Source organism: Rhinolophus ferrumequinum, chromosome 25 (assembly GCF_004115265.2).
Source record: "Rhinolophus ferrumequinum isolate MPI-CBG mRhiFer1 chromosome 25, mRhiFer1_v1.p, whole genome shotgun sequence".
NCBI classification, from domain to species: domain Eukaryota; kingdom Metazoa; phylum Chordata; class Mammalia; order Chiroptera; family Rhinolophidae; genus Rhinolophus; species Rhinolophus ferrumequinum.
Window position 1 is genome coordinate 1431648 of NC_046308.1, and position 26428 is coordinate 1458075.

Consider the following 26428-nt stretch of genomic DNA (forward strand, 5'->3'; position numbering starts at 1 on the left):
AACCCCACTACCCAGTGGGAAGCACGTGCTACTTCTGTACCCGTTTCATAGACTGAGAGACAAGCCGCCCAGCTCCGCAGTGGCACAGGTGGGGCGCGAAGGGCCGCGCTTTGCGACTGGCCCCGCTCTCGCTCAGTCCCCAACAGCATTCCGCTCGCGCGGACCCGAGCCAGTCGCTGCCGGCCACTTTCCTGCTTGTTATTCCATTTGATCCTCTTAATACCCACATGCGGTATAATTATCCCCATTTAACAGACGGGGAGACATGCTCAGAAAAGTCTCTTAACACGTCTGACGCCATCGAGCCAGGAAGGGGCAAGTTTCAACTGAGGTTGTGCACGGGACGATCTTACCTCGGACTCGGACAACCCTGGCTTTCTTGGGCCGAATGGTCCAGGAGGGGCAGGGCCAGCCCCCGTGCAAACGGAGTTTGGATATTTTATGGGAGGCAGATGGGGGGGGGGGAAATCAGAGCCCCAGTAAAGTCCAAAGTGGGTCTTGCCAAGGTTCTGGGCCAATTAGAGCAAATTACAGCCTTTGACTTGGCCTGACAATGAGAGGTCCTCGCAGGAGTCTTTAATTACTTTTTAAATCACCCAGCACGAAGCTGGGAAGAGTCTGAAGGCACAAGGGCGGGCTCACCTGCCGCTGCGGTGGTAGCTTGTGTATGCCACTGCCACCGATTACCTGGCCCGGGTTCAGCTACTGTCACCAACCACTGGTCACCGTGCTGCCACCGCGTACCATTTTGCTTCGTTCAGCCTTTTTTCCAGCACCTCCTGCCCGCGAGGGCCTGTGCTTCCTCCTGCAGTCTCCCCTGACCCCGGCGGCACCCCGTGAGGCAGCACACAGAGGCTGCAGCTCCCACACTGTCATTTCCCACGTCAGTGACCACACTGCAGGCTTCATCTCTTTGTGCTTGTCACTGCCTGGGCTGTGGTCCCAGGGCTCGCTCGCTCAGCGCACGGACGCTGCGTGTTCTGTGAAAAATCTATCCCACAACAAAACCAAGTCCTGCCCTCCTAGGAAACGGGGTCTTCACCACAATGAGGTTGTCTTCCGTGGGGCAGTGGTGATTTCACAGGACCCTGACTCACCTCTTAGGTCAGGGGTTGCAAACTCTAACGTACCCAGGTCCACCCAGGGGACACAGGGGGGTGCAGCATGGCTGGGGGTACGCGTGCTCTGCCAATCAGGGCAGCCACCGCCTGGCCCACTGGACTGCCTTCACACGGGGAGGGGAGCCCAGTCCTGTGGGTCGTGCCCGTTTTTCCTGAGATCTATGAATCTAAATGCCCAATCCTGATGTCAAATCTCCAGGCCTCGGAAGTAATAGGAGCGCACGCTCATTAAACAACTTCTAGTGTTTTAAAGAATAACAAACAGCCCTGCCTGTGGACCCGGAAAGCACACCCACACCCAGGCGGTTTCTCTGGCATTTCTTGTTTCGTTTCGGAGCACCTACTGCGTTCCCGGCACACGTTAAATGCCGGGGAGGGTGGGAGCACAGACGCCTCAGACGGGCCTCCATCCTCGGAGCCTCTGACTCCACATGCCAAGTACCTTTTCTTGTCCGTAATAACGCTGGTGACTCTGTGTTCCTCAGTCGTGTGTCCCTGTCACCCAAACGGGAAGCAACGCATGCTGGACCATCCGTGGAGTGTCCAGCTCTCCAGCCAGAGACAGACCCTCGTCACATCCTCAGCCGCAGGAGGCCAGCTCTTGACGCTTCTTTTTTCTCTTTTGTGTTCCTTTTAGTTTTGTCTAAAGTAACTTCCTCCCCTGCTCCATGATTGATTTCCATCATCCAATTTCTAGGTTTTCCTAATTCTGATCTATGTCTCCTGGTATCTCACGAGTGTCTTTAGATGGTTTGGAAGGAGTAGATTACAGTTTTTTTAGTGGAGTAGTCTTTAGTCTCTCTTTTCTTGTATTAACTTTTAGGAAATATAACCTCAAATACTTTTTTTAGTTCAGATATAACTGACATACAATGTTACGTTAGTGTCAGGTGTACAGCAACACCATTCAGTACTGGTGTTCATGGTGCACTGGTCACCACAGGGACTCAGTGAACACCCATCACCTCACACGTTAGTTTTTCCTGTGATCAGCATTTTGAAGACCTACTTTCTCAGCAACTTTCAACGATGCAAATACAGTATTAACTGCAGTCCCCACGCCGTCCGTCACACCCCGGGACTTGGTGATACCACAGCTGGAAGTTTGGACCTGTGACCACCTTCACGCATTTCGCCCACCCTATCCCAGTGACACTCAGGGCGAAGTGAACACTGAGGGTTTTTCCTTCTTGTCCATCAGGGATATCGGTCTGCAGTTTTCTTTTCCTGCGGTGCCCTTGTCTGCTTTTGGCATCAGGGTTATGTCGGCCTCGGAAAATGAGGGTGGGGGTGTTCGTTCCTCTTCTATTTTTTTGGAAGAGTTTGAGAAGGATTGATGTTCATTTTTGTTTTGTTTTTGGTAGAATTCACCAGTGGAGCCATCCGGTCCTGGACTTTTGTCTTTTGGGATTAACTTTCCTTCTTTATTTAACCTAAAGGGATTCCCAGGTGAGATCTCATGACCTTTGACCCTCCCCAAACCTCCGCCCCCACTCCCGTCTTCAGATGCGATGGGCCAGGTACTCACCTCACTTGTCAAACAACAATGAAGTGGCATGAGGACCGTTTGATCTCCGTTTAATCCCCGGGGACTAGCACGGTTCAGTCACATGTGTAGGACTGAGTGAGTGGTTGTTACCCAGGGAATCCATGCAGAAGCGGCTCTTGTCAGTAAGTCAGGTGACACGATGCCAAGCCCACCATGTCAGGCTAAGCAGGGCCTGCAGCGTCGGGGGCGGGGGCAGCGGGGGATGCCAGCCTCCCCCTCAGTCATCACTGTGCACACGACCTTCACGAACCTCCTTGAAAGCCCAAACACCAGACGAGGCTCTGAGGCCCCAATGGGATAAGGGAGCAAGGAGCTCCCCTCACAACGGCAGCACTTCCCCTAAAGAGATGGTTTGCACGGGCCATGTGCCCAGACCAGGCACTCGTGAACGCCAGCCGCCCCTGTCCATTCTCAGCAGAATTCTGAATTCTCTTTTCATCGTGACGGGGCCTTCCTGGGAAATCTGGAAGGTCTTCCGAGGGCTTTCACCCGTGTGGACACTGGCTGGGCACAGCGGTTGAGAAAGCTGAAAGATGGGTGGACGGGCCCCGTGGAAATCAGGACCCCACTAGAAGGGAGCACTTCTCCTCAGGGCAGGGACTTGGCCCCAGTTCAGGTGCCCTGTCATTTTCCTGGTGTGGTCACCGCCCAGCTCCAAGGTATTCCCGATGGAGGGGAATAGGCTCATGGGACAGGCAAAGTCCTGAGAGAAAAGGTGTTAAACAAAGAATCAGGAGGCTTGATCTGTCTTTTCTTTCCTGTGGTGATTGGCAATTGGCCCGTTCGGTGGAGAAAGTGAAAACGAGAACATAGTGCTTGTTGGGACAACAAGAGTTTGGGTGTGATTCAAAAGCCACTTTCTACAAATTTGGAGTGTCTGTGACACTAGAACAGAGGGAGAGGAAACGTTCTTCCTAAACAAACCCACACACACAGGGACACACACAAACACACATGCACACACTTACATGCACACGCTTCTTGTTGAGATGAACATTCTCTAAAGTAACAACACGCCGTGAGCTTCGTTACTGGCGCACAATCCTCACGTGTAAACCGGTGACCATCTTACTTAACCCCTCAGGAAACGGGAGGGAGCACCCAGCGGCTTCCCAGAGACTAGTGGTACCCTGAGCATGGAGCAGAGAGCTGGTGGCACAGGCATGTCCACCTGTGGAGTCCATCGAGCTGTCCAGGTAGGACTGTACCTGCTGGCAGAACAGAAAGTTGCAAGTTGCACTAGAAGTAAAGCCCCTGCATTGGACCCGGTGGGACCCTGAGCTCTTGCCCTTTGGAGGGACGATGAGCCAGGCAGACAGGTGTAGGGTCCGAGTGAAGAACCTCACAGCCACCTCTTCCGTCCGTCTGTCTTTGGCTGAACTGTCACCTCTGGGGCAGGGCTGGGAACCACCCCCACAAGTCTGGTGACTTCTGTGCATCCTGATAACCTTTCTGCCTGGGGAGCCGCCAGAACACATGGGAAGTTGGCTTTGTCAGGAACAGACGGCGGCAGGCCTCTCCCAGGCCCTTTGATCTCACCTCGGAAGAAAGTTATAACCCGTCCTGCGAACCTCTGAAGTTGGGACGTGACAGACAAAGGGAGGAAGACGTGAGAGCACAGGAAACTCACTGCAGAGTCAAGTCGCACGCAGCACCCGGCTTTGAAGGAGGCTGCGGAAGGCCAGCTACCTTCCTCCAGGACGTTCCTTTTTTATCTTTCTTCAGATGGAGATGTGCGAATCCACGGCTTCTGACTGGGGTGGCAGCTACGCTGGCCCTTCTGGAGGGAAGGGAGGAAGTGGGGTTACTCTCAACCCTGAGCGGTGCTCCAGGCAGGAATGTGCAGGCACGTGGGGGTGGGGGCTCCCCTGCTTTTCCTGCTCCCTGGGAAGAGCAGAGGATGGAAAAGAAGCTCCAAGTTTGGCAGCTAGGAGCTCCTCACAGATCTGGGCTTCCATCTTGCATGCCCTGGGGCTTCCAGACCTTCCCTTCTGCTCTGGGACATTCTGGTGGAACGCAGGGAGAGCAAGGGCTCCTGCAGCCTCTGCGTGTAGCACAGATTCTCTGGGTCCGGGTGGAGGAGGGCACTGGGTTTGGAGGTGAGCAGTCCGAGGAGGGCGGCCTGCCGTGAACACGCTTTGCTGGTCAGACAGAGCTGGGCTCAGGGGCAGCGGGATTTGGAGGTGCCATCCCCAGCGTCAGCCTGTGGTGTTTCCGGGGAGCACACAGGTGATGGCCCCCATTGGGCAGGCCCTGCCACGCCGCTCTGCCACGTATCTTGGCACAGGGCTTTGGAAGCCTGGTTTCAGGCTGGGTTTCCCCATGCCGCCGCTGAGCCGGTGAGCATCTTTGCGTCCATTCCAATAGGTTCCATCAGCCGGAGGCGGCCTGTTCCACTGGCAGTGGACAACCTGCTCGACTGCTGGACTGGGTACCAGCCCGACTGCACCACCTGCCTCCACGTCATCCGAACAGCTCGTGCCTCACGTCCCTGCCCCAGGCCCGTGTGCTTTACGCCCTCCTTCTTCCCTCACGTCGTTTAGTCGTCTCTGATTGTTAGGAAGCGTCCTCACCGTTTCATTTGCGGTGCTATTTCCTCTTCTGTGTCTTGCCTTGTATATCCTTTGCCCATTTGGCTGTTAAGCTCCTTTTCTTTTTTCTTCACTGCAGAGCCTGAGGTGTTCTGGATACCCACCCCTTGCCTGTGACACACATGGCAAGTCCTTTCTTTCCCTTTTCACTTTTGTCGTGGTCCCTAGACTTGTATCCGTTTGGTTGTACCAATTTTTATGTCTTCTGTGTTTTGTTCCTGTTCAAAAATGCTCCCTCGTGCCAGGTCTGCCGATACGTGAAGCTTCTGCTCAAGCACCGTGTGTACAATTGGCAAATGGTCGTCACCAACCCCTGTTGTCTACACGACCCTGGGCTGTGTGTGTACACACACGAACCCACATGTACGTATACGTTTACATATGTAATCACACATATACACATATGTACACATGTAACATACAGAGATATAGCAGAGGAGAAAACTGATTATCCATAAAACTTAATATGTAATCACATATGCATCATTTATATAATATATCATCAGTTTTCTGCTCTGTAAAATAAAGAGAAAATAAAGAAAATACCTGTCCTACCAGCCTCACAGGGCTGTAATGAGAAAAAATAAAATAATGAGTATGAAATTTCTTATGCCTGAAAAAATAGCAACAGCCCACAAAGGCTGGTTCATATCTATTTCTTTTCTACCAGACATTACCAGACCAACCAGAAACATTTCTTTACAAGCCAAGGAGTTAAGTCCTCATAAGAAATGTAGTTTAAGCTCTGTTTAAATTTCCTTGCTAATAATAATAATAACCACTGACATTTAATGAGCGGCTACTATGTGCTGGGAACTTCACAGTAGGTTTACACAATTGTCTTTATCTCACAGACTGGACCCCAGAGTCTCTGAGGCTCGGGGCAGTGCTGAGCTGGGACCAGGAGGCCCATTTCCAAAGCCTGGGCTTCCTCCAGGCCCACATGGGGGTGGGGGAACTGAATTGCTTCTAGCTCAATAACTAAACTTGGGGCCAGTTTTATTTTTAAGCCAAGTTTTTTAAAAAAGATTATTATAAATATAATTTTGACTTTATAACCCCTTGGCTGTTCTCATTTAAAAATAGAAACAAAGAAGGAAAGAAAGAAAATTCAACCACCTTTTGATTCTAAATGATGTTATTGGCAAAATTTCATACCACAACTTATGTAATTCCCAAATCCTCTTCATTATCATTTCAGAAGTTCCCTTTGAATTCATATTACACACACACACACACACACACACACACACACACACACCCTTTGGGTAGCTAGACTACCCATTTTCAGGCATTTTAAATACACGGACTCCTACTTCTGGCAACTTGTTCCCCTCAATTTATCTGGTCATTCCTCACTCTCCTGGGCAGAGTGAGGAATGAGTAGACTGCAAAAGAATTATGAAAACTTCAGAGAAGTCGAGTAGGATTTGGGTCGTCTTTGTAATAGAGTTTCCACCCCCTACCCCTGTGGAGTTGGGGGGATTGTGTCTTTGGCAGCGAAGATGAAGTGGGCTGCAGGCCCCCCACGGAGGGTTTAATTGGCAACAGAGTCAGAATCCACTGATGTGTGCAAAGTTCATGATTGTGTTTGGGCTTGCACGGGCCAGCCGTTCCTCATCCTGATTTTCCCACAAGTGTTCAAAAAGATCCTGTGTCCCTGTGTCAGAGTGTCAACTCCCCCGGTGGGGCCAGGTTTCTGAGTTATGTTTTTTCAGCAACCTCAAGGGCAAGGGAGAAGGTGTATAAACCCTCTTCTAGCTCCTGTTATCCCTGGATTAGGCAAAAGAAGAGCCTGAGGAGGAGAGGAAAATCAGTGCTCAGCAGTGACAACAGCCCAAGTAAAGGAGACTTGTTGGAATTCACAGACCAGCGGGGGAGGGGAGCACCCAGGGACATCTGTCTCACTGGGCTCCCCACAGGGTCAGTGAGGAGCGTCCATGGTACATGTGGCCTGGTACAGATGGCACTTGAGAAGCCGGGTGTTCTAATTCCCCAAATTCTTCCCGACATGTTGAGTCATGGAAGGGACGGCCCTGTCATGCATGTCAGTTTAAAGGTTCGCTTTTATTGTTTCTCTGTGAATCTAGTGGACACGTTTTCTAGGCACCAGGCGACCACGTCCCTTATTCTGGTAACAGTGTTTATGGATGAAGGTAGATGAGGCTCCCTAGCAAATCAACTGTAGAGGCCGCAGCTCAGCTTGATACAGTGTGTGTCTTGTTTGAGGCAGTAGCGAGTGGGGCACTCTGCTCCGTGCAGTCATTCAGGGGCCCAGGCTGAGCAACCCGCCACCGTCTTTAACACGCAGCTTCCCAGATCACCTCCAAGGGCACCCACATCCCGGTGAGCTGAGGGGTGGAGACAGCACGGGAGAGACCAAGTGAGATGTCCTGTAGGCCGGGTCCCATCCCTTCTTTCGTATTCTGCTGGCCAAGACTGGGGAACACGGCTATGTCTAGCTGCAAAGGAGGCTGGGAAATGCGGGATCGCTCTCTGCCAGGAAGGAGGAGGCACAGGAGGATGGATTCAGAAAGCAATCTCTTAAGGAAATGTCCCCACAACATGCATGCTTAGGCTCAATAAATCCAGTTGCCCTCCATCCTCTGACCGTGGCACGGGCAAGGTATCCAGCTGGACTTCTTCTCCCATGGCTCTCAAGCTTGAGTGACGTTTGCTAGGACACATTTTTTAAAATGAATTAATCCCAGTGACAGCTGATGAGACCTTACAGCTCTTCCTACCGCAGATGTGTCTGGAGCCAGTTCCTTTTCCCAAGACCAGTCCTCCAGCCTCCCACTGGTTATGGGAGTTCCCTTGTGGAGTTCCAGGAAAATATGCTTTGCTTTAACGAGACAAAGGTGTTGCTACAAGCAACAAGCAAAGAATGCTCCCTGACGTGGAGGCCTGGACGCTGAGGAATTTGGGTTGACCCAACTGGATAATGTGTCATGCCAGCAGGCAACACACTGGGGGATTCTAGGCCTGTGTACCCATCATTCTCAAGCCTCCCTGTGTGTGTTTCATGAGAATAAATCGCAAAAACGGAGGCTTGGTGTGGTTTAAGACAGAGGACCTAGAATTAGGAGTCTTGGAAAGACTTGGAAAGGAGCTTGTAGGTCGTTACATTCTACCCTCAAGAACAGGCAGAATCCGTAGTTTGAGGCATGAATGGTCAGGTGGCACACAAGTCCTTAAGTCGCTTATGTTTTACTTAGAAGTAAGATGACTCAGTCCACCCCCCAATTTTGTGGAGACTGAATGTGATGAAAGATATTAAACCATTTTAAAAAGCACAAACGTTGCCCACATGAGAGATATGTTTACTTTGAAGGAATCAGGGTCAGATATCTGATTGACAGATAATAAGGGTCAATCAGAACCCAACACACTAAAAGAAAACAAACAGCAACAACGACAAAACCCAAAACCAGGACAACGCCGTCCCTGAGAGAGCGGCACCACTGGGTCACGTACCTACTAGATCGACATTGGTACTGGGTGGGGTGTCTGCTGGTGGCACGTGGACCAAATTTGTCTTCAGATATTTGTTTGACTTGCACAGTGTTTGAATTTTTTTAATTGCTAATAAAAACCCCCCAAACAAACAAACAAAACAATAAATTTCAAGTAAACGTTTTGACTTCCTGCTTTTCTTGAAAAATCCAAGATTGTGCTACTTCTCACCCTCATTGCTTCGTGGTGGCCCTTGGTAGGGGCCGGCTGACAGTGCACTCTTTAGATGGCATTCCTTCGCGCCCAGACTATACTCACTCACTATTGGTACCAGTCAGTCTGCCAGGCATTTACTGCGCAGCCCCTATGGGGGTCTTGCGGGGAACCCCCCAGGAAATGATGGCTGAGTCCATGGGTCGCAGGGACCCGCTGTGGTCCATGGAGAGGCCAGCAGAGCTCGTCACCCTTATCTCTCTTTTTGTCTCGACTTGGTCTCCTTGTGAGTGTGCCGCACGATCAAAAACCTCATGTCCAGAATTTCATCATCATTTTAGGCTTCTACTGTCATTCTGCATCCCATAGGTTCTGCTCCCAGACCTCCTGGACCCCGCTCTCAGAGGAGCAGGGAGAGGCCCGTAGCAGGCTGAGTGGATGGGAAGAAAGCCATCCAGCTGGGGCGTAATTGTTACCTGGAAGCAAATTATTTTTAATGACTTTGGTAGCTTCCCAGCCCCCTCCCAAGTCCCACCACCAATGACGTTTCACCGCCTTCGGGCAGCTGAGTTCCCTACAGCGTCAGCACTGCAGCCACTTGGCTTGTGATGATGGAGACCGATGCGATAAGTGTCAACCAGGAAAAACATCAAGGAGCAAAGCCGACTTTTCATGGGGATCCAAGGAGGCGGGCGGGAATTATTCGAAGTGAGGGGATGAAAGGGAAAGGAACTTCGGGCTGATTGTCAAGACAAGTTTCCCAAGAGTGACATCAATTAGCCTCTGAAGACTACTCTGGTACTCTGGTACTCTCCGCAGCGATACACTTCCAGCCCGACTGGGAAGGACATCTGAAAGAAGGAAGCAGGCATCGGCCAGGCACAGGATGGAGTGGAGCCTCCTGGGGTCTCCCCCCATTTCTCTAATTTCCTTAAATGAATTTTGGAAGCAAAGTGTGTTTCTTTCTCGAGACCTGTTGCAACAAACCTGAGTTTGTTCCTGACTCATAAATCTTAAGAGTTTCTGCATTTGAACTTTCTTGGCTTTTCAGAGCTGGGAGCTTTAACCAACAGGTCCTGGCAGGGCTTCCTAATCTAGTGGAATAATTTCAGAAGACAGATCAACAAAACTCAGTCCCCTCTTCTTCCTCTGTAGTAGAAATGGAATTTGTTTGGGAGCGGCATGTGCCCAAAGTACTCCATTTCCCAGGTTTCCTTGTAGCTAGTGGCAGTCCTCAGGTCAGTACTGGCCGACGGACAGAAGCAGATATTAGTGGGTGGTGCTTCCAAGAAAACTCTTTTAACAGGTGTAGGCTGTTCTGGCCGTGCCTGCTGACTTTCACCTTTCACCTTCTGGAACATGGTTGCAATGCTCGCTCATCTTGCAACCATGAGGACAAGCATCACATATAAACACAGTACAGCAAGGAGAGAGAGAAAGAAATTGGTTTCTTGAGCAGATAAAGTAGTCCTGCCTCCAGAATCCTCGTAACGCCAGGAAAATAAACGACTAGTAAGGTTGTCATAATAATTAGTTCTACAACTTAATTCTCTTCTATCTGAACCCAACTCTGATTGTGAGAACAAATAATCTAGAAATAATATTTTTAAACAGCGGTTTTGCTTTGTGCATTGCATTTTTCTAAGGTGGTTATTAACATGCTGCTGAATTGCAAAATGTTCTTGCTCTGAGAACTTCAGCAGAGCTGGGACTGTCTATCAGAGTGTCTACAGGTGATGCCCTCAGTATGGGCGGAGGGAGGGGGTCAGGGTAGTTGAGCTTCTGACCCGGCAGCAACCACGAGTGTGCCCGTAGTGAGTGAGGAGTTGCACAGCCGCTTGGGACCCAGCCTCAAGCATCATGGAACAATGCTTGTGTTGTCCTCATGGCGTGAAGCAGTCAGAGCCAGCCCAGATTCTCGGGGGGTATCTCTCGAAGGAAGGAGTACCAAGGAATTGTCATTCTTCCAAGACCTCTACAACCCCCAAAGCTTGATTCATGGCCACCTCCTCCAAGAAGACTTTCCTCTCCACCCCAATCTCTCATGGATCTCTTTCTCCTGGTAACTTTAGCGACACATTCATTTGGCATTTGCTCACCCCCTGCCCAATTTTACTGTGTAACAGCCCGGTTTGTGTGGACGACTTCCTCAACCATCGATAGCACAAGCTTCTGAGCAAAGATGAAACCTCATTGTTTCACGGTGGTCGTACCCACGAGACTTGTTTCACCTGTGTGTCTTCATCACCCTCTCTCTTTTTTCTTTATATTCCTCCATCCTGTCTTCCACCCTCTGGAGGCAATATGTATACGTGATTAAGAACATGGGTTTTAGGGCCAAAGAGACTAGTGCTTGATTCTTACCAACTGTGTGACCTCAGACAAATGGCTTCAGTCTCAGTTTCTTCATCGGAACAATGGAAGTTGTCGTGAGTCGTGAATGACTGAACGCATGTAAGCCTCTAGGTACCGCACCTGGCATGTAATTGCGTTTGAAAATGGCATCTGCCGTCTTTGCACTCATCGTCACCGTCACAATCATTTGTGTGTCTTCATTTTGCTTCATATCCATCCAGCTCCTCATGAAACAAAACTCAGAGGGAGGGGCTCCACTGGCTGTGCGGATCCATCTAATCAGGGAAAGGGCAGGTGGATAAGAAGAGTTTGGAAAACAAACAAGTCTACAGGAAGTCTGGAGACTTTCAAAAACAGTCTGTAACAAAACAAACAAAAAGGGTGAAGGAATGGTGATGTAATCTCTCCGGTCAGAGAGGAGAGGAAATTGTCGTGGTTTGATTTTCCAGGTTTGCACTAATACCAACAATCGTCTATAGTTCAAAACCCGGCAGCAGTGTTGCTTGGATTACAAGACTATGGCTGGAAGGAGTCATCTTCTCCTCGTAGGAATGTCAGAAACCACAGTATGTTCTTAATATTCAAACGTAGCTTTGAAAAAGTAATTTAGCTGTGTCACAAAAAATGAAAATGCCCTCTTCTCCATCACACACCGGCCCCTCCTGTCACCTTGTCACTCCTTAGCACGAGGCTATTTTCAGTCTCGGCTGACCAAACACAATGACCTTTTTGAAAAGTCTTTTCTGCTGTGCTTATTTTTATGTTATGTTCATAGTGCTCCGTCGCCACGGTCATAATTTAGTGGTTCCCGAACATGACTTCTGTGATTGGGAACCGGCCTTTTATTTCGCTTGTTCTTGGCTTCTCGGCCAATAAAGCTAGAATTACGGAGATGTCATTACACGGCCTCACTGCAATGGTGCAAACCATCTCCCTTCCGGTTTTCCTTTCCTGGACTTCCTGCCGTGGGTGAAATTAAAGAGAATCAATTAGGGCTCATGCTTCTTGGAGTCCTGTTTCCTGTGACTTAGACCAAATGTCTTTACAGCTTGCACGAAAACATAAGATTCAAGAACAAAAGAGAAAAAAAATAAAGAGAAAAGCGACTGTTTGCTGTGATTACTCACAGGATGGTGGAAACACCATACATGTTCTCAACATCGACCTTCTTGATCTGTCTGCCTTTCAGCATCTTCCCAGCCAGGCGATCTCTGCTCTCCGCCCACCTCGTGCGCTGGACGCAGGGGTGGCCTGGGCCATGGGTGAGCTGTGCCCACAGCGGCTGTGGGTGGCCCAGGGCTTGCCTCTCATTTCCTGGAGACGTTGGCCGTTGGCTGCACTTCTGAGCACCTGGGGGCCGCGGTAACACGGGGAGGCGGTGAGGCTGAGCTAACCTCCCGGGTGCTTTGTTTGCAAACTCAGATGCTTATCTGCACCCAGTGCTTGCTCTGTCTCGGCTGGAAAGTCTGGGCAGGTCCTGGCGGCCAATTGGAACCACCACACCCAGCTAGCTGGCAGTGGGCCTGGTGTTTTGGGATAAAGATGGCATCAGCCGTCAGCCGGCTGGGTGCAGGGGGTCTAGTGAGCAGGGCTCCCAGCTGGGTCCAGGGACGCTGCAAGCCTGGAGCCCGTGCCCGCTCTGCTCAAAGCCCGCCCTGGATGGCGACAGCCCATACATGCCACTGTCGTCACTGTTAGAACTACTCACCTGTACTTGGTAAAAGCAGGGTGCTCCATGCACTCAGGCCCATGCATCCCCGTCCCATGAATTAGGGACTGTCACCATGCCCATTTTATAGGTGAGAAAACCGAGCTCAGGGCAATGAATTTCCTGCCCCAAGGTCAAGCAGCTCAGAGTGTGAAATCGGGATTGGACCCAGTCTGACCCCAGGGCTCCTGCCTGCGGGACAGAGTGAATCTAGATTTTATCGGGGAAGAACCCGCAGGCAGAAGTACAGACAGAAACAGGAGAAAAAGATACACAGGAGGAGCCTAGCGCTGTCAGAAACCACACACATTTTAGAGGCGGACTTGCTTAAATGGGAGGCGGAGCTGCTGTGTTACATTCCTGGGGCACCCGAAACAAATTACAGTAAACTGGGAGGATGAAAACTACCAAAATGTATTCTCCCAGTTCTGGGGCCAGCAGCAGTCTGCAGCCAAGGGGTCCTCGGGGCTGGGCTCCCTCCAGAGGCTTTGGGGGAGCGTCCTTCTTGCTCCCCCAGCTCCTGGGGCCCCGGCTGTTCTTTAGCCTCGTCCCTCCAGTCTCTGCCCCTGTGGTCACATGGCCTGTGTCTGCATCCGTCTGTGTCCCTGCCTCCCTCTCTTTTCTCTTATAAACACACCCATCACTGGATGTAAGGTTCACCCAACTGGAGACCACAATTCATTACATCTGCAAGGACACTGTTTCCAAGTGAGGTCACAAGGGCAAGGTCTGGTGCACACGAATTTGGGGGGACCCTGTTCAGTCCCCCCAATCCCTACAGTCTTCAGTAGAAGACTGAAGGCATTCTGTAGTCCTATGGCATGAGGAATGCTTGCTGTTTCTGCAAATATCCAACCACATAACGAGGTTTTAAAAAAACCTCTCAGCTTGATTTTAACACCCTGAACCCTTTTGCTTTGCACGTCCTCCAGTCTCACCCCTATAAAGTCCAGGGTGGGGGGCGGCAATAAACTTTTCATCTATGAATTCCTTTAAAAACAGTCTTTAAATTATTTCGGCCCGGGGCACTTAAGCTCTGTTCATGTGGCGCTTCTTCCAATGAAAAAGTCAGGTCACCCAAACCTTTATCAGCAGGACAGACAGAAAGGAGAGGAAACAAAGCAGTGACCTCTCCCAGCTTTTCCCAGAAAATATTATTGTTTTCTCTGTGCGTCTGAATCACCATCGTCCAAAGTGCCCTTTGAATCCACAGCGAGACTCAAAGGGGGGATTTTGAAGTCTGGAGATGGATGTGGGCATTTTGCCCAAGAAGACCTGCATGTAATTTATTCCCAGGCTAACCATTCAAAGGAAGTTGCGGATTAAATAAATATTGTTTGAGGCGGTTCACCCCCAAGGGATGTGAGAGGAAAGGGAGCCCACCTGCCTGCTTTCTGTCCTTGGCAAGGACATGTGGTCGGGGCAGGGGGCTTCTTGCACGCTCTTTGCTCTTCAAATCAAGGCGTATTTCCTAAACACACTTGTGTCCCGCCTGGTTACAAGCCTGCCACCCCCACGTTTTCTACGCTCTGCGCCGCTGGTGGCAGAAGGGCTCCCAGCAGACCCGGGCAGGAGCGGAAGTCTTGGTTAAGGAAAAAGCAGCCAGGGCCTGAATGTCAGAGACCAGGGGAGACAAAAGTGTGGCATCTGTGCAGAGACTTCTCCCACCAACGCTGTGACGGGAGCCTGAGGAGCCTCGGTTTGCTAATATGGAGACTTGGTGGAATTCAGAAATCACTTTTGTTGCCCATGTCAGAATTCCATGATGTCAGCCGTGGAAATTCTAGAAAGCCGCCGATGACTGGAGAACAGGCAACACCCCTCACCGGATGTGACGGTGAGTTAATGCGCCAAAGCCGAAATCTCGTGTTTTAACTGAAAAATACAGGAGTGTGCATGTGTTTGCCGATAGCCTGATGCAGGAACGTGGTTTTTCCTTGGAGTGTGTGCCAGCTGACAGATGTCCCAGGTTCTCTGTTGCATAACCACATCCAAAAGGCACCTGTGCAATGGCACGTGTCTGTCTGGGAAGGGCAGTGAAGCCAACACTTGGCACCGATTCTTTCACGCATTTTGTGATATTTTGCTCAGATAGTTCAGTTGTCTGGTCCATATTCACTTTGAAGGCAAGTTTTTGATGACAATGTTATTAAGTCTTTTCAGAGCATCCCACGTATTTTTCACAGAGATGATTTTTGCCCTCATAGTTCATTGGTTGAGGTTTTATCTCATTAAATCCCACACTGACAGCAAAGGACACGACTGCATAAACAGGTTGGGGTTGGATGCAGCCATCTCTCAGAGGCCCGCGGGGGGAGAAGGGTGTGGGAGTGTCACGTGCTGGCACTCAGTGTGCGGGGACAGTCCCTTCCAGAGAGGGACAGGAGCGTCCTTTGACCCGTGGGTGAGAGAGCACCCACTCTGTGGGCTGCACAGCCTCTCTGCCCTCCGCACATTTCGGGAGCGGTTGGCGATGCCTGGCCATGAACGAACAGCTGAATCCGGGTCCCCACCTGCAAGAGGAGGCTGATGCCAGCAGGGCTGCCAGGAGAGTCATGAGGGTGAGTGGGTAGGGGCACGCCGGACCTCCGCAGTCCTGCCTGGAAGACAGTAAGTGCTCCCTACACGTTAGCCGTCCTGGTTAAACACATTCTCTAAACTCAAAGAGCCTCCTTCTGCATTTTCTGAGGGCTCGATTTTGAATAAAACCTAACTGTGAGTGCATTGTGAGTGCATGTACATGCACGTGTGTGCACGTGTGTGTGTGTGCACGTGTGTGTGTGTCTACTGCATCTCGCATCTCTCTGCGTGTCTGTGAATGGCAGTCATGGCTCTTGCTACTCTCATAGACTGCAGTGTAATTCAAGCAGAAATCGCAAACCAGCAGCCCCTGGGCCAAACCTGGCCCACAGATGTGTTCTGTGTGCCGGTATGATGTAACATTTCTTTCTTTTTGTTATTTTTTAATGTAGTTGACAATATTTAGACTTCAGGATAATTTACATTAAAAAGTTAGATTTCAACTTTAGGTGAAGAAATGGAAAGACCTGGCATACTTATACTTTCACCCGTGGCAACACCCAGCCGGAGCTGAGAAGCAGCACCCCCTTTAAAACGGCGCGTACCATCTCCAGTTTGCCCCAGTCCCCACTACTCCCTATAGTCACATACTGGGTGCACTTGAATTATGGACCTGTCTGGTTCTAATAGACACACACAATGGTTTCCAGCTTCTTCAAGCTTTGAGCCACTTTGCGTAAACACTGGCTTCCCAGTAGCCTCTCTCAAAGCCCAGTGCTAACGTGTCACCTGGGTCCTCGTGATGGGAAAACACCACTGGAGTTGGCAGCTCACCACCTCCCCTGGCAGCATCTGACAGCCTTCCCCTACAAACTGTTCAGCAGTCTTAAGTTTGGGCAAAACTAATTCTTCTCATCAAGTGGAATAAGGCGGACTCAAGGAGTGTGTTGATAAATCCATTAGCAAGAGCTGTGCTCCGAGAAGAGGTGGCTATCTGCCTCGAAGAGTCAGAGTGGGGACTGGCAATGAAGGTCCCCCTGTCACCATACTTTCAGCCCTGAAGTGGGTGAACCGGGGACCCTGCCAGAGTTCTGGGCTGTGACTGCAGCATACCCACAGCTCTGTAGCCCTCTTTTGTGGCAGCAGAGAAAGAAGCAGGCCAGGAAGCGTTCTTCTCTGTCTCCTTAATGAAGGAGACCCTGGGCTGGCCCAGGGTGAGTTTTCCTCTGAATTAGAAGCTGCCGCTCTCTGCAGACAGCGGGAGGCAGGGCTGGGCTGTGTCTGAGGCATCTCAGCTTCACACCTGAGTCTGAGAAATAAATTTGGAGCTGTCTGTGTGTGGATGGATTGACCTCGGGTGTGAGTACAGACAGAAAACCCTCTCCTGACACACAGGCCAAGTCAAGCGCCCCTGCAATGCAGCCGGATCGTCTCTGTGCTTCTCCTTTGGGGGCAGACTCTGGTTTTTGACTGTGTTTCAGGGCAGGGGCTGTGTAGCTCAGCTGCCCAGGTTCGAATCCCAGCTTGAGTACCTGGAGGCTGGTTGGCCTTGCTAAATGACTCACCCTTTCTATGCCTCCGTGTCCTCCTCTGCAAAATGATAAAAATAGTGGTACCTGCCTCACTGGATGGATTTGACGATCCAGTGACCCTGTATGTACAGTGCTGCGAGTGATATCGGACATCCAATAAGGATTAGGTTGGTGTAAAAGTAATTATGGTTTTTGCAATTATTTTTAGCCTTGTAAACCGCAATTACCTCTGTACCAACCTAATACTATGTAAACGTTATTGGTCATGAATGTTCTTTATTGAGATTGAGCTCTCCATGAGCACAGAGACCCGTTTTTCATGCAGTCAGATGCCTTGTGCAGTGTACAACCTGCTCAACTGTGCTATAGGGCCTCGAACACAGAAGCTGGCATTTTAATAGGAAATGCACAGCACATGCAGGGACTTGGGGAAATACCAAGATGCCAAGCCTTGGTCCTTGCTCTCCAGGTCCTCCAGAGCTAGGCTGAAGAGTAAGCAAAGCACCTGGAGGCCGGAGGGAGGTATCTGAAAAGTCGCTCCAGCAACGTGGCCCTGGAGTCGGCCTCAAGGAGTGAGTTGAGGGGATGACATGCTGTTTCAGGAGGAAGGGGCCAAGGCAGAGCATAGCGGGGAGTGTCCAGGGTCCTGCTTGGCTGAATCTTAGCTGTGGGATGCTGAACTGTCCCTCTGTGGGCACTGAGGGCCAGGACGTGGAGTTGGGGCTTACTTCTTGTGGTCGTAGGGAGCCGAGGAAGGTATTTCAGCAGTGGGTGACCCCAGCGCTGCATATGATACGGAGGAAAGGTCTAAGGCAGGCCTCCCCAAATTTCCTCAGCTGCCTTAGTAATGTTTTCATGGCACCCTAGCCCCAAAGAAATACCTAACGGTTTCACTTATTAAGTAGTTCCAAATGACTTAATGTAAGTAGTTTGTGTGGCATTCGACAGAGGCAGTCGTTTTCCTTGAAAATCTGAAACATTTGCATGGTGCTGTTGTGAGTTTGCTGGAGGGCCCCACGGTACCTTGCAAACACACTTTGGGAACCACAGACCGAAGAGACAGTCCTGCCTCAGGTTTTGGCTCTGCACTCACCAGCTGTGTGTTCTAGAAAAGGTCGGATTAACCATGTTACTCCTTTGTCCTCCTCATTTTCACAGTGGAGTGGATGTGAGTGCCTACCTCACAGGGTTCACACATGGAGTATGTGAAGTCACACAGTTAGAGATGTTAGCAGAGTGCCTGGCCCTTAGAATGTGCTCAGCAGGGATCATCATCTTTTTCATCACCGGCACCATCACCGTCACCACCATCACCAGGTGACTTGTGCAGTGCACAACCCTGCTCAGGGGGATGGGGTGGAAGATTAGGAGGCTCCACATTGGTCAGTGGGGATTTGGATGAAATCAAGGAGCCAGATCTTCTAAGTTCCCTGAACTTGAAAAACAGCACCCCGAATAGCAGCAGGGACAGGCTAATGAAACCATCAAGTCACTGGGGCTTTTCCTTTTTACCCAAATCTTGCTCACTTACGCCCCCTGCAGGCCAGTGGAGGATACTGCATGTTGAGGTCGTTTCAGAGCCGGTTCTGGGCTGGAGGGTCTCAGTGGGTTGGTTCTGCATGGCGGCTGAATATTAGAATAATCTAGTGATTGACGCCTGAGTCCCACCAAAACTCAAATGAAACACAATCTCTGGGGATGTGTCCTGGGCATGGCTGTTTGTAAAAGCACCTGCTCAGGGTTGTCGTGTGCAGCAGGGTGGAGAGCCCCCAGTGGCAGGGACTTTCTAGTCACCCCCCAGTCAGTGCCATTCAGCGTCCAGCTCTGTGAGCAGAGCTGTGGGGACTGTGCTGCGTGTCCCAGGTGCCTGCATTGGGGACCGAGAGCCGTGGTGTGGGTGGTACACACTTTGAATTTTAACAGCTTTGCCAAATCGCCTCCAGCGAGCGTCCCAGCTAGTTCACATCCCGCCTGCCCGTGAGAGTGTTTCCCCAACACCTTTCCTCCTTCCTGATAGCATCAAACTGTAATGTTTTGGCCAATCTGATGAGGAAAAATGGCACCAGTTAAAAAAGAACGATGCAGACTTTACGTACAGGCTTGGCAAGATCTCGGAGATAAATTGTTGAGTGACTGAAACAAGTTGCAGGATATAGAAAAACGCGTCACAGAATGAGGGGCCCCCATGGTTCCAGCTGTGTGCCCAGCAAGAGGGAGAGGTCCTTCGGGGAGGGGGACAGGGGACAAAATGGGGAGGGGGTGTGGCAACACGGGGCTTTTCGCCTGGATGCTTTTACTTTGTATGAGGAGGGTGAGTTTAATTACATCATCAGAGATGAAATTTTAAAAGGTTAAGGGAAAACTATAAGTGTGTGTGTGTGTGTGTGTGTGTGTGTAAGACAGACAGGGAGGGTGGGCAGGAGGGACGGAGGAAGGAATCCACGTGGTAAGACACTGAGACGGTACCATTTGGGGTGTCTGCATAAGGGTCACCCAGGAATTCCCAGTGCTGTCCTTGTACTTTTCCCATAAGCCCTAAAGCATGCCAAAATTAAACATCACAAAAACCTTGAAGGGACAAAGCAGGTCCAGCTGTCACTCCCCTGGGAGCAGTCCAGGTCTGAGAGCCGGAGGCGGAGCTTCTTAGGGTTGGTGGGCAGCCCGAGGACAGTGACGCCCAGGCCCACCCTCGTGTCCCACAGACGAGGACAGAGAGTCACTTCCTCTTCAAAGCCCATCCTGCCTCAGCCAAACCTCCTCCCGGGACTGAAGTTCAAAGCCTTGCTGTAGCAGGGCTGTTTGGTGCCAGTGTTTGGCCTGGGGATTTGAGCGGATTACCAAAGCCCCGGGCTGCACCGGTAACTGGGGGCCTCAGGTGCCAAAGGCCTTTGATGAACGTGAGCTCTTCAGAGGCCTGAGCAAATTGAGGACAAACCAGCTGGGCTGCCAGGAGGGGGCCGGCCGTCCACCCTTTCTTTCCAGTCTTAGGAAAACAAATACTTGATATTCCGAAGGCTGAGTAAACTCATTAAGAGGATCTTGAACTTCCTGCCTTTTCACGAAGCCCTTGGAAGCTTCTGGGCGGGCATCCAGGGAGCAGGAGGTGTGGCTGCTCCTTCTGCTCGGTGCTCGTCCCTTCCTCTGTTCCTCAGAGTGCAGATGGCAGCCATAAATCCCTTCCCGGACAGACACGTGGCGGGGGGTGCACTCCTCTCCTGCCCCTAATCTGCCTTGTTCTGAGTCCGGGTCATTCTGACTGACGCTACCCTGAGGGACTCTGGCCTTTGACATTTCCACCTTCTGGTGTCACCTGCTTCAGGCCACTGCAGGGGCAGGACAGAAAGCCGTGCATGCTGGTTTCCTGCCGGCATCGCTCCTCACTTCAGGGGACGCTTCCTCTCCTGCGATCCCAGTCCCTTCACCTTCCCTGGCCCTCACCCCCTCTCTGCCCCATCTTCCCTTGGGAACAGTAGAGGCGCCCACCAGCTGACCACCTATGGCCGTCCTGAGCCGGACTTGCCACCCGTCCCCACATTGCCTGTTACCTGTGCACGGCATTCAGCCAGGTGAGAAGTGGTGAGCAGGCAGAAGGATCGCCGCCTGTGCATGTGTGCGCGCGTGTGTATTTATGCACGTGTATACATGTGTTTGTGTGTGCACGTGTGCATTAGGTACCTCTGGGTGCATGTATGTTTGTGCATGTGTGTGCATGTGCTTTTGTGTACATGTGTGTGCACGTGCACATGTGTGCATATGTGTTTGTGAATGTGCACACACGTGCACGCACGTGTGCGTGTTTTCCTATACATTTGTACATATGCATGCACGTGTGTGTCCGTATGCGTGCATGTGTGATGTCCTTCACGCCCTGCAGCGCCCACAGGCCCGATTTCCAGGCTTAGTCTGGCCCTGGGCGTATCCCTCTTTTCTGCCTTCCCCACCCTACAGCAAGCTGCTCACTGCAGGGTATTCATGGCGTGCAGAGAGCTCAGCAGAGATTTAAGCACGAGGACAGCGCGGAGGGCAGAGACAGATGGACCCAAAAAGGACCAGAAGCGCTGGTAGGGCACGAGCCTCCGTGCACTTCTGAAAACTACAAGCGTTTCAACTTTAGGAGCTGGAGTGTCAGCTGTGGCTCCAAGTCCCGACCTTCGCGTAACTCGGGCAAATGCCGCCACCTGGTGGCCACATTGGGGATAGTGCCGAAGGCCGCGCTGCTGATGCGGTCCCTGCTGTGTGAGGGGAAAATCAGCTGTGAGTTTTGTCCAGTGGAGGCAGCAGCAAGCACCTCCTTGGAAAGCTGACGAGCCACGTCAATCTGCATGTTTGTGGTTTTCGGGTTTAGGAGACAGGTGACAGAGTCCAGAGAAATTGAGCAGCCCAGCCTCCAGAATAATAAGCATCCACAGTGCTTAGCTCAGGACCAGGCTCGTAGTTGTCACATGTTTTAGCGACTGCTAATGTTCGCGGCGACTCTGAGTAATTACTGTTGTGCTCCCATTTTACAGATGAGGAAACTGAGTCTTAGTGAGGACACGTAAACTGCCCAAGCTCACGCTGTCAGGAAACTGCAGTCAGGATGACAGCCCCGGAGACCAGGTCTGATGCTAAATGCCTTTTCTCTGACGTCCTCCATCAGGCTTGCATCCAGACATTTTTCTTTAAACTAAATTTCTTCCATTGTCCCTGTGCTATCATCTTGACATTTGACACCACAATGAGCATTTCATGAGGGTAGAAGCTCTTGTCCGGTCGTTTTGCTGGAAGTGTTCAACAACAGACTCTCTGAGGGGAGAGGCGTGTGCATACACACACGCACACACACGCACACACGCACACACACACACAACACACAACACACACACACAACACACACGCACACACACAGACACACGCACACGCACACACAACACACACACAACACACAACACACGCACACACAGACACACACACACACACGCACACACAACACACACACACGCACACGCACACACACACGCACACACACACACAACACACAACACACGCACACACACAGACACACGCACACGCACACACAACACACACACACAACACACAACACACGCACACACACAGACACACGCACACGCACACACAACACACACACACAACACACAACACACGCACACACAGACACACGCACACACACACACGCGCACATACAACACACACACGCACACACACGCACACGCACACAGACACACGCACACGCACACACAACACACACACACAACACACACAACACACACACGCACACACAACACACACACGCACACACACACAGACACACGCACACGCACACACAACACACACACACAACACACACAACACACACACGCACACACAACACACACACGCACACACAACACACGCACACGCACACGCACACGCACACGCGCACACACAACACACGCACACACAACACGCACACGCACACGCACACGCACACGCACACGCACACACGCACACACACACGCTGCTCAGCATGGAGCCCGGCACACAGTCAGAGCTCAGGGAATGGTAGCTGCTATAATTTCTATTGTAAAGGAGCTCAACCAGGAGCAGTCTTTAAAGAATGAAATTGAAACCACATCACAGACTTCACCGTGTTCAAGTGAACTACTCAGCGGCATGTAGCTCCGTCACAATGACAGGCCATCCCCACCTCTGTCTAGTTCCAAAACGTTCTCGTCACCCCCAAAGGACGCCGTGTCCCCATTAGCTGTCACCCCCCTTCCTCCCTCCCCCAGCGCCTGGCCCCCACTGGTCTGCTTTCTGCCTCCATGGACTTATCTGTTCTGGACGTTTCGTAGGAATGGACTCATGCAGTAAGGTGGCCTTTGCGTCTGGCTGCTTTCAAGCCTCGTCCACAGGGTGGCGTGTGCTTCGTGCTGAGAGCTGAACGTTGTGTGTCTGTATCGCAATTTGTTTATCCTTCATCCCCTGTTCTGTATTTTAACTATTGGAAACAGCGCTGCTGTGGACACGCGCGTGTATTAGTTTGAGTCCCTGTTTCCAATTTTTCAGGATTATACCTTGGAGTGGAATTGTGGAGTCATGTGATAATTCTGTTTAACTTTTCAAGGAATCACTGAACTCTTTTCCATCATGGCTGCAACCATTCTCCATTCCCACCAGTCATGTCGGAAGGTTCTAGTTTCTCCACATCCTCCCACAACCCTTGATATTTTCCTCTAAAAAAAGAATACAGCCATCCCCGTGGGTAAGAATCTGCATTTCCCTAATGACTTAGTGTTGCGTATGTTTTCATGGGCTTCTTGGCCGTTTGTGTGTCTTCTGTAGAGACCCGCCTGTCTATTCATGTCTTCTGCCCACTTCTAGACTGGGTGGTTTGCCTCTTTGTCCAGTGCGTCCTTGTGGAGTGAGTGGGCTGCCTCTGTCAGGCTCGTCTGCATCTGTCACCGTCTTGGGTGTCTCCCCCAGGACATGAGCCTGTGAACTCCAGTTCTTTGATCTCGCCTCCTTCGGTCAGGACCCAAACCCCCTAGTCCCCACAACCAGGGACATGCATGATGTCACTGGCCTGTACCACATTCCCGGGGGCCAGAGAGTAGGTGGCAACATCGTTAGCCTTGCCTGTGTCATTCTCCCCAATGACACCTTCCCCACAGGGCTGTCATTATAACGGGTCACATTACACCCCACTCCCACAGAGGCTCCGAGATACGGGCTGCTTTAGAAAGCCTTCCCACCCCACAGGCACTCATTAAATCACTCATATTTCTCAGTGCTCCCAGGGGCTCAGATGAAAGGACCTGTGGCGGGCAAGCGTGTTATTACCCGGGCGACAACTTTCCCAGGAAGGGTGGCTTCCTGTGGCTTTGCCCTGGTGGGGCAGGTAGGGTGAGATGCCCAATCTGAAGGCTGCTTGTCTCTTTGCTGCCCATCTGGAAAGGCCTTTCCTTGTGCGAGCCAATCAGCGCTCTTTTGCAGTAGTGATGAGATCTGAGACACTCGTTCCCAGTCACTCATGTTTGCAGGAGTCTGGCTGCCACCCTGCTCCGAGCGTCACACGTCCCCCACGTCACAGGGCAGGCTCTTCCTGGACACTTCGTGGCTCCCCCCTGGGACACTGTTCCAGAAACAGCCTAGGATGTCTGCCTTTCCAAACGACTCAGTTTTGCTGTATTAGCAGGAAAGCAGCCAGAGACGGCAGGTAAACAAAGGATCTGGCTGGAACCGGAGAAGACTTTACCAAACCAGGCCTTGCACTGGATTTGCCTGGGGGCAGGGTTTGCTGACCACTGCTTTCTGCAACCATGGCAGGATGTCCACATGGGAGCCCCGTGTTGGCAGAAATCCTGCCTTTTAAAGAGAGCTTTGCCTAGGAAATCTCCTGATGTAAAACATTTGAAAATATTGGGTCAAAAAAGAAAAGAAGTCCAGGGTGGAAAAAAAAAGTTGCATGGGAGCTGGTTGTAGCCAGCCGGCCACCAATGTGAGATTTCTACCCAAACAGCAATAACCCTCGGATTTGCAATAACATAGGATCTCTTACCACTGACAGCAGAAGTCTCCTCGGCCAGTGGGAGGGGGGTGGGCCTGATGCCTCATTCCTGGCCACCCAGTACGATGCACCTCGGGGTCTTGTGTGTCCTTTCGTAGGTGCTGATGACGCCCAAGTCTCAGGCAGGTGTTAGAAAAGCCACGTGTGCATATTTCTGGTCTTTTTAAAGACCTCCTTTCCCACTGGAATTATACTGACGATAATGAAGGCTGGAGATATAGGGTGTCATCTTGCCAAGCCAACGTATGTGAAAGCAGAAACAGAAGCTCCAGAGAGACGGTGATGCTGAGCCTCTTGATCCAGCCATGCCTGAAGGCAGCCTGCACTACCCCCGAACGAGTCTATGATGCGATCCTACGAATTCTTTTTTTTTCCTTTCGCCCATTTTGTAGGGACTTTGTCATTTGTGAGTTAAATATCCTTGCTAATGACCTGGTTTGTGAGCTCTCAAAAGGAATACAATGACATTTTTAGGTTTACTGAGAGCAGGCCTGAAAATTGAAGCCAATTTTCTTCCCTTTGGAGATGGAATTCTTGATCAGAGCATACCCCAGCTCTGTGTATCTGAACTGTAGCAAGTGAGAGAATGTATTTGGGACAAGCAAGGGAAAGGTTTTGAGTCCGTGGAGGTGGGTGGATTCTTAGCCGCTCTGTTACTAGATTAGATCAGGCTGCAGCTAGAGGGCAGCCAGTGCTGCAAGGACGCCACGACCTGGGCCTAGTCTCGCTCTGTGCACCCGTTTTCTCAGACTCAGAGCGTGCTGAGCCAAGTTAGGGGCGACCCAGGACAAGCTGTAATATGCTTACAGCTCAGAAGCTCCGGACGGCTGGACTGGAACGAGAGAGATAAAAATGTGGTATAAACAACGGAAAACCTTAACCCCCCCAGATTCAGAAAACCAGCTGAGGGAGGTCCACGGAGAGGATCGGGGCACCGGGCCGCGTGTTTGGGTGACCGTGCACCTCTGTGCACGAGGACAGTGTTCTGAGCTACATCAGTCCCCGTCTGAGCAACTTCTCTCTTGTTTCGTGGCCAGCCGGAAGCAGATAATGGTGTCATACTCGTCTCCTATTTACCAGGCCTCTTGCAGGTATCATTTAATGGGCTGCATGTTGTCGCAATTTCCACTGGAGACCAGCTTGGGCAGCGCCCGGCCCCCCCCCCCCCCCGCCACGGCTCGTGAGCTGGAAGGCTACGGGAGTGTGCGATCTGCATAAAATGTTCCAGACTGGGGCTGAGTGTGCACCTCCCGTGGCGCTGTTATCCCCGCAGCGGTAAACAGGCAGCGTTGGATCCAGCCATTATTTTAATGCCTTCCCATTTTATTGCTACACCAGTCATAACATAGACGGACAGACATAGGCAAAACAAAAGCCCGCGTTTTATATGCCGGAGACATTATTTCATGTCACATCAACATCCCTGGCTGATGGATTGCCCTGGCGTTTCTGAATGTGGATCCCCATGCCCCACCCCAGTCCCAGAGATGAAGTTTTGGGGAAATGATGACAAGAGTCCACGGCCCGACCCACTTCATATCCCTAAATGACTCCCTCCCCATTTTTCTGTGTGATGCTTTATTTAATGAGGGCGGTATTTTCAGGTCTCAGGCAGGGTGATGACGCCTAGAGACCCAAATGCTCAAAATAAGTTATAAGACGTCTAGAGGAGGAGGTCTGGAACCCCACTTCTTGCAGGATGAGTTTGCGCTCCAGGCCACATACTCCTAACTGACTCAGACCACAGATATGTATCGAGCACCAGTCACTCACATGGCACGGGGCCACCTGCTGAGATTGCCGAGACCCTTAGTCTTGGAAGGGCCAAGCGGGC